We start from the raw sequence: 12,423 nt of genomic DNA, 5'->3' as shown, positions 1-12,423 counted from the left end.
GACAGAAGGGGGGAAAGAATCAAGAAAAACAGAAGATAACTTTGATAGGGAAAAAATTAAAAATAAATAAATAAATAAAAAATAAAAAAAAAAAAAAAGATCGACTGTGGAAGGGGGGAGAATCCCATAACTAACTGCTGAGGAGGGACCTGCTGAGGAGGGTCTGGTCAGGCGAAGGACCCCCCCTCCGGAATAGGACAGGGGGCTGCTCATTGGGTTTGACTCTGGGGGTTCGACATGGACAAGTCTCGACTTGGAAAACTGTTCCCTACCTTTTTCCCCCCTGCCTCCTTTCCTCACTTTACCCACTGCGGCTGCTCAGGAGTCGGGGCAGGATGGTGGGAAAGGTTTTGCCTGAGGGTATGGAAGGACACAAAACTGTTCTGCTTGTTACCCTTCCCTCCATCTCTTCCCTGTTCTCCTTCCTGCCAATCACCCTCTTCCCGGCTCCCTGTCCCTCATCCCTGGGACTACTCCTGACCCTCCAGAGATTGCCTGGGATGATCCAGGGATTGACTGGATTCTATTTTGTTTCTGTTTTGAGGGTCATTCTTTGCAGTTTTCTGGAGCCAGAAGAACTCCTAGGCTCCCAGCGGCTCCAGTGTAAACTCCCTGGGGAAATGCACCACCTTGGTGGGGGTGGGGGGGGGGTATTTTTTTCCTTTTTTTTTCTTTGTTTCTTTTAATTTGGTTGGAGGGGGTGGGAGGAAGTGGGAACGGGATGGAGGGAGGGTTTGGGGATTTTGTTTATTTTTTTAATTTATTTCCAGGGGTGGGAGGGGTATTTTGTTTTTTTAATATGTCATGGAAAGAGACAATAAAGGATTTAAACTTTAACACTTGGCTGTACTTGTGGTGATTACTGAAATGAAGGCTGCCCCCCCCCCATCCAGACCACCAGAAAACTCAACAGGAACATGACAGATCCATAGATAGACAGAAACATAGTCCCCACTGAACTTAAAACAAGGATTCTTACAAGGTGTTAAGTCAGTGAATTGATAAAGACAGGGGGGCGGAGCCAAGATGGCGGAGAAGACACACGCGACTTTCTAAGCTCTTCTCTTACCCTCTTTATCAATATTATATCGAGCCTCAAAAATAGTCTTGACTGCTACAATTCGGAAAGATAAGAAGTAGAACAACTCACCAGCCACAGAAAATCTGCAGTCTCGCCAAAAAAAGGTTGGTTCCGGGGCCAGGGGGGAGATCAGCGCAGATAGGGAGAGAAATTAGGTTCCGAGGAGAGTCTCAAACCGAGGGTGAAGGCACAGATCTCAGCACAAGCTCCCAGCCCCAACCCGCAGTACCGGACTTTTCCTTGGGGCAGTTGCGAACCTGCAGGCAGGAGGACACAGCCCGGGTTAGCCTCCAATCTGCGCAGTGGGGGGCTCGGCTTGGGGCCATAGAGCTTTCCCAGGGCCGATTTGTCAGGGAGACGCTGGGGCAAGTTCGGGGCAGAGTTCGGTAGAATCGGAGGTCTGAGGTCAGCTGCTAATACTCACAGTCCCACAAGAGGCTCCGGCCTGGGGCAGTGACACTTTCACCCCTTAGTCTCTAGCCGAGGGCAATCGCTAACCCACACAGCCCAACTGGGCACTTCCATAGCTCGGCCAGTGCTGAATCCACCTCCTGTTGGGGAAGGGAAAACTCTCACTCAGAGCACTCCCATACCTCGGAGCGGAAATCGGTTTACATCTCTCCTGTTCTGCAGAGGAAGCTGGTAACCCCCATGCCTAGGAGATATAGCCTAAAGGCTTTAAAACATGAATAAAAAGATGAAAAGAACGATCCAAAGCTTCTATACAGAAAAAGAGCAGGTCAGCAAACCTGAAGAGACCTCAAACAGCAAAAATGCATCAGACTGTCCTCCTTTACATGATGCTCTCATAGAAGAGACCATTAAAAGTCTCAAAAGAGAGTTAGAAGATAAATGGGGAAAGGAAAGAGAAGCTTTACAAGAGAGCAACAACTTCCTGAAATACGAATTGGAAAAGATAAAAAATTCCCAGGAAGTGCAGGGAAACAAAATTTGTGAATTGGAAAAAATAAAAAAATCTCAGGAAAGTAAGAATTGTGAATTGGAAAAAATAAAGAATTCACTAGAAAGTAGGATCTGTGAATTGGAAAAAGAAAATAATTCACTAAAAAAAATTAGTGAAATAGAAAAAAATTCCACAGACCAAAACAATACACTTAAAAACTCAATTGGACATATACAGAAAGAAGTAAAAAAAGCTAATGAAGAAAATAATTCTTTAAAAATTAGAACTGAACAAATAGAAACTAATGATTCATTGAGACAGCAAGAATCAGTCAAGCAAAAAAAAAAAAATGACAAACTGGAAAAAACCATGAATTATCCACTTGCAAAAACCACAGACTTGGAAAATAGATCTAGGAGAGATAATCTGAGGATTATTGGACTTTCCGAAAACTATGATGAAAAAAAGAGCCTAGATACTATGTTACAAGAAATCATCAGAGAACTGCCCAGATGTAATAGAATCAGAAGGTAAAATAGGCATTGAAAGAATTATCGAACACCTTCTGAAAGAAACCCTAAAATAAAAACCCCAAGGAATATTGTGGCCAAATTTCAGAACTATCAGATTAAGGAAAAAATTTTACAAGCAGCCAAAAAAAAAAGCCAATTTAAATACCGAGGTGCCACAATAAGGATCACCCAAGATCTGGCTGCCTCCACATTAAAAGAGTGAAGGGCCTGGAATCTGATATTCCGAAAGGCACAAGAACTTGGGATGCAGCCAAGAATAAACTACCCAGCTAAGCTGAGCATTTTCTTTCAAGGAAGAAGATGGACATTTAATGAAACAAATGAATTCCATTTGTTTCTAAGGAAAAAACCAGAACTAAACAAAACATTTGATCTCCAACCATAGAACTCAAGAGGTGCAGAAAAGGTAAAAATAACTTTTGAGAATTGTATTTCTGTTGTGGATATACAAAAAGAATACATGTATAATTTGATTTTACTGATATAACATAAAAAAGGGAAGTAGATATGGAAAAAGGATGATGGCAGAATAAGGTGGGTAGGAGGGATAAAAAGAGGGAAATCACATCCCACGAAGTGGCAAAGGAAACTTATCATATCTGAGGGAATTTAGAGAGGGGGTGGAACATTGTGTGAATCTTACTCTCATCAGAGTTGGCTCAAAGAAAAAATAACTGACATTTGTTTTAGAGAAATTTCTCTCGCCTCATTAAAAAGGGGAGAGGAAAAGGAAAAGAAAAAGAGTAATAAGGGAAGGAAGGGAAAGATTCAAAGGGGGAGGAAGGATTCTAAAGAGGGTAAGCATCATGATACAAGTGGGGTACATAAGTTCAAAAAGGGGAAAGAGGGTTGGGGGAGGCAAGAAAAAGTAAAGCATAATCTGGGGGTTATTAGGATGGCAGGAAATACAGATTTAGTAATTCTAACCGTAAATGTGAATGGGATGAACGCCCCCATAAAGAGGAGGCAGATAGCAGACTGGATCAAAAGTCAGAACCTTACAATATGTTGTTTACAAGAAACACATTTAAAGCAAGGAGATACATATAGAGTAATGGTAAAAGGCTGGAGCAAAATCTATTATGCTTCAGGTTAAGTCAAAAAAGCAGGGGTAGCCATCCTTATCTCAGATCAAGCAAAAGCAAAAATTGATCTAATTAAAAGAGATAAGGAAGGTAACTACATCCTGCTAAAGGGCAGCATAAACAACGATCAATATTAAACATATATGCACCAAGTGGTATGGCATCCAACTTCCTAAAGGAGAAGTTAAGAGAGTTGCAAGAAGAAATAGACAACAAAACTGTAATAGTGGGAGATCTCAACCTTGTACTCTCAGAATTAGACAAATCAAACCACAAAACACATAAGAAAGAAATTAAAGAAGTAAATAGAATATTAGAAAAATTAGGTATGTTAGATCTTTGGAGAAAATTGAATGGAGACAGAAAGAAATATACTTTCTTCTCAGCAGTTCATGGAACCTATTCAAAAATTGACCATATATTAGGACATAAAGACCTCAAAATTAAATGCAGAAAGCAGAAATAGTAAATGCTTTCTTTTCAGATCATGATGCAATAAAACTACATTCAACAAAAGTTAGGGGTAAATAGACCAAAAGTAATTGGAAACTAAACAATCTCATCTTAAAGAATGATTGGGTGAAGCAGCAAATTATAGATACAATTAATAATTTCACCCAAGATAATGACAATGATGAGACTTCATACCAAAATTTGTGGGATATAGCCAAAGCGGTAATAAGAGGGAATTTTATATCCTTAGAGGCTTACTTAAATAAAACAGAGAGAGAAAAGATTAATGAATTGGGCTTGCAACTAAAAAAACTAAAAAAAGACCAAATTAAAACCCCCAATCAAATACTAAATTTGAAATTCTAAATTTAAAGGAGAAATTAAAAATATTGAAAGTAAAATACTATTGAACTAATTAATAAAACTAAGAGTTGGTTCTATGAAAAGCCAATAAAATAGATAAGCCTTTGGTAAATCTGATTAGAAAAAGGAGGGAGGAAAATGAAATTAGTAGTCTTAAAAATGAAAAGGGAGAACTTTCCACCAATGAAGAGGAAATTAGAGAAATAATGAGTTATTTTGCTCAACTTTATGCCAATAAATTTGATAACCTATGAAATGGATGACTACCTCAAAAATATAGACTTCCCAGACTAACAGAGGAGGAAGAATTGTTGAATAGTCCCATTTCAGAAAAAGAAATAGAACAGGCAATTAAACAACTCCCCTAAGAAAAATCCCAGGGCCAGATGGATTTACATATGAATTCTACCAAACACTTAAAAAACAATTAACTCCAATGCTATATAACCTATTTGAAAAAATAGGGATTGAAGGACTCCTACCAAATTCCTTTTATGACTTAGACATGGTACTGATACCCAAACCAGGTAGGTTGAAAACAGAGAAAGGAAATTATAGGCCAATCTCCCTAATGAATATTTATGTTAAACTCTTAAATAAAACATTAGCAAAAAGACTACAGAAAATCATCTCCAGGATAAAACACTATGAACAAGTAGGATTTATACCAGGAATGTAGGTGGTTCAATATTAGGAAAACTATCAATATAATTGGCCATGTTAATAACCAAATTAACAAAAACCATATGATCATCTCAATAGATGCAGAAAAAGCATTTGATAAAATTCAACATCCATTCCTATTAAAAACACTTGAGAGTATAAGAATAAATGGACTTTTCCTTAAAATAATCAGTAGCATCTATTTAAAACCATCAGTAAGCATCATATGTAATGGAGACAAACGCAACCATTCCCAATAAGATCTGAGTGAAACAAGGTTGCCCACTATCAACGCTATTATTTAATATTGTATTAGAAACGCTAGCTATAGCAATAAGAGCTGAGAAAGAGATTAAAGGAATAAGAATAGGCAATGAGGAACCCAAATTATCACTTTGCCGATGACATGATGGTATACTTAGAGAACCCCAGAGATTCTGCTAAAAGTTATTAGAAATAATCACAACTTTAGCAAAGTTGCTGGTTATAAAATAAACCCACATAAGTCATCAGCATTCTTATATATCACTAACAAATCCAACAGTCAGAGTTACAAAGAGAAATTCCATTTAAAGTAACTACTGATAATATAAAATATTTAGGAATCTATCTGCCAAGGGAAAATCAGAAACTTTATGAGCAAAATACAGACCACTTGTCACACAAATTAAGTCTGATCTAACCAATTGAAAATATTAAATGCTCTTGGATAGGCGAGAAATATAATAAAGATGACAATATTACCTAAACTAATCTATTTATTTAGCGCTATACCAATCAGACTCCCAAAAACTATTTTAATGACCTAGAAAAATAACAACAAAGTTCATATGGAAAACAAAAGGTCAAGAATTTCAAGGGAATTAATGAAAAAAATCAAATGATGGTGGCTTAGCTGTACCAGATCTAAAACTATACTATAGAGCAGCAGTTACCAAACATTTGGTATTGGCTAAGGAATAGATTAGTTGATCAGTGGAATAGATTAGGTTCAAGGGATAAAACAGTCAACAAATATAGCAACCTAGTCTTTGAAACCAAAGATCCCAGCTTTTGGGATAAGAACTTACTGTTTGATAAAATTGCTGGAAAATTGGAAACCAATATGGCAGAAACTAGGCATTGATCCATACTTAACGCCGATACCAAGATAAGGTCAAAATGGGTTCATGACCTAGGCATAAAGAATGAAATTATTAATAAATTAGAGGAACATAGGATAGTTTACCCTCAGACCTGTGGAAGGGAAGGTTTTATGACCAAAGCAGAACTAGAGATCATTACTGATCACAAAATAGAGAATTTCGATTATACCAAACTGAAAAGCTTTTGTACAAACAAAACTAATGCAGACAAGATTAGAAGGGAAGCAATAAACTGGGAAAATATTTTTACAGTCAAAGGTTCTGATAAAGGCCTCATTTCCAAAATATATAGAGAATTAACTCTAATTTATAAAAATCAAGCCATTCTCCAATTGAAAATGGTCAAAGGATATGAACAGACAATTCTCAGATGAAGAAATTGAAACTATTTCTAGTCATATGAAAAGATGCTCAAGTCATTATTAATCAGAGAAATGCAAATTAAGACAACTCTAAGATACCACACACACCTATCAGATTGGCTAAGATGACAGGAAAAAATAATGATGATTGTTGGAGGGGATGGGAAAACTGGGACATTGATTCATTGTTGGTGGAGTTGTGAAACTAATCCAACCATTTTGAGAGTAGTTTGGAACTATGCTCAAAAGTGTATCAAACTGTGCATACCCTTTGGATCCAGAGTGTTACTACTGGGATTATATCCCAAAGAGATTATAAAGAAGGAAAGGGACCAGTATGTGCACGAATGTTTAGGCAGCCCTTTTGTAGTGGTAGAAACTGGAAACTGAATGGATGTCCATCAGTTGGAGAATGTTGAATAAATTGTGGTATATGAAAATTATGGAATATTACTGTTCTGTAAGAAATGACCAACAGGATGATTTCAGAAAGGCCTGAGAGACTGACACGAACTGATGCTGAGTGAAATGAGCAGGACCAGGAGATCATTATATACTTCAACAACAATACTAGATGATGACTAGTCCTGATGGATCAGGCCATCCTCAGCAACAAGATCAACCAAATCATTTCTAATGGAGCAGTAATGAACTGAACTAACTATACCCAGAAAAAGAACTCTGGGAGATGACTAAAACCATTACATTGAATTCCCAGTCCCTATATTTATGCACACCTGCATCTTTTGATTTCCTTCACAAGCTAATTGTACAATAATTCAGAGTCTGATTCTTTTGTACAGCAAAATAATGTTTTGTCATGTATACTTATTGTGTATCTAAGTATATTTTAATATATTTAACATCTACTGGTCATCCTGCCATTTAGGGAGGGTGGGGGAGGTGAAAAATTGGAACAAGAGGTTTGCAATTGTTAATGCTGTAAAGTTACCATGTATATATCCTGTAAATAAAAGGCTATTAAATAAATAAAAAAAAAAAAAAAAAAAAAAAGATCTGGAGTGAAACAAGGTTGCCCACTATCACCGTTACTATTTAATATTGTATTAGAAACGCTAGCTATAGCAATAAGAGCTGAGAAAGAGATTAAAGGAATAAGAATAGGCAACGAGGAAGCCAATTATCACTTTGCGATGACATGATGGTATACTTAGAGAACCCTGAGATTCTGCTAAAAAGTTATTAGAAATAATCCACAACTTTAGCAAAGTTGTTGGTTACAAAATAAACCCACATAAGTCATCAGCATTCTTATATATCACTAACAAAATCCAACAGTCAGAGTTACAAAGAGAAATTCCATTTAAAGTAACTACTGATAATATAAAATATTTAGGAATCTATCTGCCAAGGGAAAATCAGAAACTTTATGAGCAAAATTACAGACCACTTTTCACACAAATTAAGTCTGATCTAAGCAATTGGAAAAATATTAAATGCTCTTGGATAGGGCGAGCAAATATAATAAAGATGACAATATTACCTAAACTAATCTATTTATTTAGTGCTATACCAATCAGACTCCCAAAAAACTATTTTAATGACCTAGAAAAAATAACAACAAAATTCATACGGAAAAACAAAAGGTCAAGAATTTCAAGGGAATTAATGAAAAAGAAATCAAATGAAGGTGGCTTAGCTGTACCAGACCTAAAATTATATGACAGAGCAGCAGTTACCAAAACTATTTGGTATTGGCTAAGGAATAGATTAGTTGATCAGTGGAATAGATTAGGTTCAAGGGATAAAACAGTCAACAAATATAGCAACCTAGTCTTTGACAAACCCAAAGATCCAGCTTTTGGGATAAGAACTTACTGTTTGATAAAAATTGCTGGGAAAATTGGAAACTAATATGGCAGAAACTAGGCATCAATGCACACTTAACACCGTACACCAAGATAAGGTCAAAATGGGTTCATGACCTAGGCATAAAGAATGAAATTATTAATAAATTAGAGGAACACAGGATAGTTTACCTCTCAGACCTGTGGAAGGGGAAGGACTTTATGACCAAAGCAGAACTAGAGATCATTACTGATCACAAAATAGAAAATTTCGATTATACCAAACTGAAAAGTTTTGTACAAACAAACTAATGTAGACAAGATTAGAAGGGAAGCAATAAACTGGGAAATATTTTTACAGTCAAAGGTTCTGATAAAGGCCTCATTTCCAAAATATATAGAGAATTAACTCTAATTTATAAAAAATCAAGCCATTCTCCAATTGAAAATGGTCAAAGGATATGAACAGACAATTCTCAAATGAAGAAATTGAAACTATTTCTAGTCATATGAAAGATGCTCCAAGTCATTATTAATCAGAGAAATGCAAATTAAGACAACTCTAAGATACACTACACACCTGTCAGATTGGCTAAGATGACAGGAAAAATAATGATGATTGTTGGAGGGATGTGGGAAAACTGGGACATTGATGCATTGTTGGTGGAGTTGTGAACGAATCCAACCATTTTGGAGATAGTTTGGAACTATGCTCAAAAGTTATCAAACTTGCATACCCTTTGATCCAGCAGTGTTACTACTGGCTTATATCCCAAAGAGATTATAAAGAAGGGAAAGGGACCTGTATGTGCACGAATGTTTGTGGCAGCTCTTTTGTAGTGGCTAGAAACTGAAACTGAATGGATGTCCATCAGTTGGAGAATGGCTGAATAAATTGTGGTATATGAATATTATGAATATTACTGTTCTGTAAGAAATGACCAACAGGATGATTTCAGAGAGCCTGAGAGACTGACACGAACTGATGCTGAGTGAAATGAGCAGGACCAGGAGATCATTATATACTTCAACAACAATACATATGATGACCAGTTCTGATGGACCTGGCCATCCTCAGCAATGAGACCAACCAAATCATTTCCAATGGAGCAGTAATGAATTGAACCAGTTAGTCAGAGAAAGAACTCTGGATGACTAAAACCATTACATTGAATTCCCAATCCCTATATTTATGCCCACCTGCATTTTGATTTCCTTACAGCTAATTGTACAATATTTCAGAGTCTGATTCTTTTGTACAGCAAAATAACGTTTTGGTCAGGTATACTTATTGTGTATCTAAGTTATATTTTAATGTATTTAACATCTACTGGTCATCCTGCCATCTAGGGAGGGGTGGGGGTTAAGAGGTGAAAATTGGAACAAGAGGTTTGCAATTGTTAATGCTGTAAAGTTACCCATGCATATAACCTGTAAATAAAAGGCTATTAAATTTAAAAAAAAAACAAAAATAAATAAATAAATAAATATTATAATGTCTATAAAAAAAAAAAAGAAAGACAAAGTTAATTTTGTAACTTTGTGACTCTCCCATAATAATGTGGGAAAGATTCCAATCTTTGATTCCCACCCCCCACCCCACCCCCAATTAATGTAAATTACCCTTTGACTCACAAATCCTGGTCCCTTTGAATTCCAATAAAAGATCCAGACCTGTCCCAGCCCCACCCGGATCAACTTTGGGGCTACACCCCAAAGCCCCTCGAACTAAGTCTCCGACTTAAAAGGGCCACCCTGGGAACCCCTCTTTGCAGAGATTCCAAACGTGCCAACCATGTGACGACCCTCTGTCCACTGGACCCTCTGTCCAGTGCCCTCCTTATCTCTACCTTTACCTATCTCCTACTTCTAAACTCAATAATAAACCTCTTTTATCAATCTAGCTCTCTGGGCCAATAAATGCTTTTGTTTAGAATTCCGTTCTGCTACTAGACCTCATATACCACCGTATCCTTGCACAGAATCCAAGGGGGTTGCAGGGGAACTCTGTTTGACTCCCTGTACCCCAAACCTGCCACTAGACCTAACTAAACCTTGATTTCATTTAGGTACCGCAAATCTAGACCTCAACATTTGGTCTACACCGCAACAATACTTGCCAACTCCAATGGGTACTTAAATGCATTAGTGAGTTAAAGAATTTGCTAAGTCCCAGGCTAAATCAGGCAACCGACTTATCACTTTGTGAGGATTTGCAGGTGAATTAATAAGCATTGTGTCTATTCCATTGAGTTAACACCAGGATTCCAACATCTCCCTCGAGTTATCACCTTGTTTCAAGTTCTGGCTCCTGACAGTTGTTTAGCCTGGTGCTTGACACCTCTCTAGTTCAGTACATGTACCTAACATAGTTCCCCAGGCTTGACACCTGTGATAACCGGGTATATAACAGCCAGCAGGACTGGATGAGATTCATTCCATCTTGGATCAGGTTCCTGGTGGCTCTCCTGGCAACCGAGAAGCTCGGAGAGAGAACTAGGGAAGACAAGCAGACTGACTGGAGGCAGAAGTACAAGCCTTTGGACTCAAGATTCGTTCATTCCATCCCGGTGCTGAGGACTACGGGAACAGGCTGGAGATGGAGAAGGTGCAGCTAGAGGAATTTCTGCTAGAGCTCGAAGAGGAGACGCTCCTCCCGGGGACCTCTCTGGAAACCTCCGGCAGTCAGGAGGATGAGGTAGATCCAAGCCTGCTCGAGGACGATCCGGGGAACGGCGCTATGGAGGACTTGGAGCTGGATTTGGTCAAAACCCGAGTAAAGGAGATGGAAGAAGAGACCCAGAAATTGAAGGAGCTTCAGAAGGAGGCGGAGAAACTGCTGAACATGAACCGAGCCCCGGGCAATGCCGGCCCAGCGAGAGTGTCCATCCAGCAGAAGATGGAGGCTGACTCTCGATCCATCCATGTGGGCAATGTGGACTATGGTGCCACGGTACAAGAGCTGGAGGAGCACTTCCATGGCTGTGGGCCAGTCAATCGAGTGACCATCCTTTGTGACAAATTCACTGGCCACCCTAAGGGGTTTGCGTACATAGAATTTTCCAATAAAGACTCGGTGAAGGCGTCGATGGCCTTGGACGATTCTCTTTTTAGAGGAAGACAGATCAAAGTGACACCCAAACGGACCAATCTGCCCGGGATCAGCACCACAAATCGGGGTTTTCCACGTGCTCGATATCGTGCCAGGGCCACTAACTACGGTGGCCCACGCTCTCGATTCTATGGTGGCTTCAACAACAGATCCCGGGGCCAAGTCTACAGGGGCCGGAGCGAATGACGTCATCGTGATTTCCTTACTGAAGAAAAAAGTGTGTATTAGGAGGAGAGAGAGAAGAAAAGGACAGAAGGGGGAAAAGAATCAAGAAAAACAGAAGATAACTTTGATAGGGAAAAAATTAAAAATAAATAAATAAATAAAAAATAAATTAAAAAAAAAGATCGACTGTGGAAGGGGGGAGAATCCCATAACTAACTGCTGAGGAGGGACCTGCTGAGGAGGGTCTGGTCAGGCGAAGGACCCCCCCTCCGGAATAGGACAGGGGGCTGCTCATTGGGTTTGACTCTGGGGGTTCGACATGGACAAGTCTCGACTTGGAAAACTGTTCCCTACCTTTTTCCCCCCTGCCTCCTTTCCTCACTTTACCCACTGCGGCTGCTCAGGAGTCGGGGCAGGATGGTGGGAAAGGTTTTGCCTAAGGGTATGGAAGGACACAAAACTGTTCTGCTTGTTACCCTTCCCTCCATCTCTTCCCTGTTCTCCTTCCTGCCAATCACCCTCTTCCCGGCTCCCTGTCCCTCATCCCTGGGACTACTCCTGACCCTCCAGAGATTGCCCGGTGATCTATTTTGTTTCTGTTTTGAGGGTTGTTCTTTGCAGATTTCTGTAGCCAGAAGAACTCCGTTAGGCTCCCAGCGGCTCCGGTGTAAACTCCCCTTCCCCCTGGGGAAATGCACCATCTTGTTTGGGGGGTGGGGTGGGAGGTGGGGGGTGGGGGATGGGTATTT

At 39.0% G+C, this 12,423-nt stretch overlaps 1 pseudogene; it reads left to right on the top strand.

Moving 5' to 3' along the window:
* Window positions 1–237: 237 nt before the first annotated feature.
* LOC116420846 lies at window positions 238–11,695 on the top strand (annotated as a pseudogene).
* The last annotated feature ends 728 nt before the right edge of the window (window positions 11,696–12,423 follow it).

This window comes from Sarcophilus harrisii, chromosome 1 (assembly GCF_902635505.1).
Source record: "Sarcophilus harrisii chromosome 1, mSarHar1.11, whole genome shotgun sequence".
In the NCBI taxonomy this organism is placed as follows: domain Eukaryota; kingdom Metazoa; phylum Chordata; class Mammalia; order Dasyuromorphia; family Dasyuridae; genus Sarcophilus; species Sarcophilus harrisii.
This window is presented reverse-complemented; position numbering and strand designations above follow the sequence as displayed.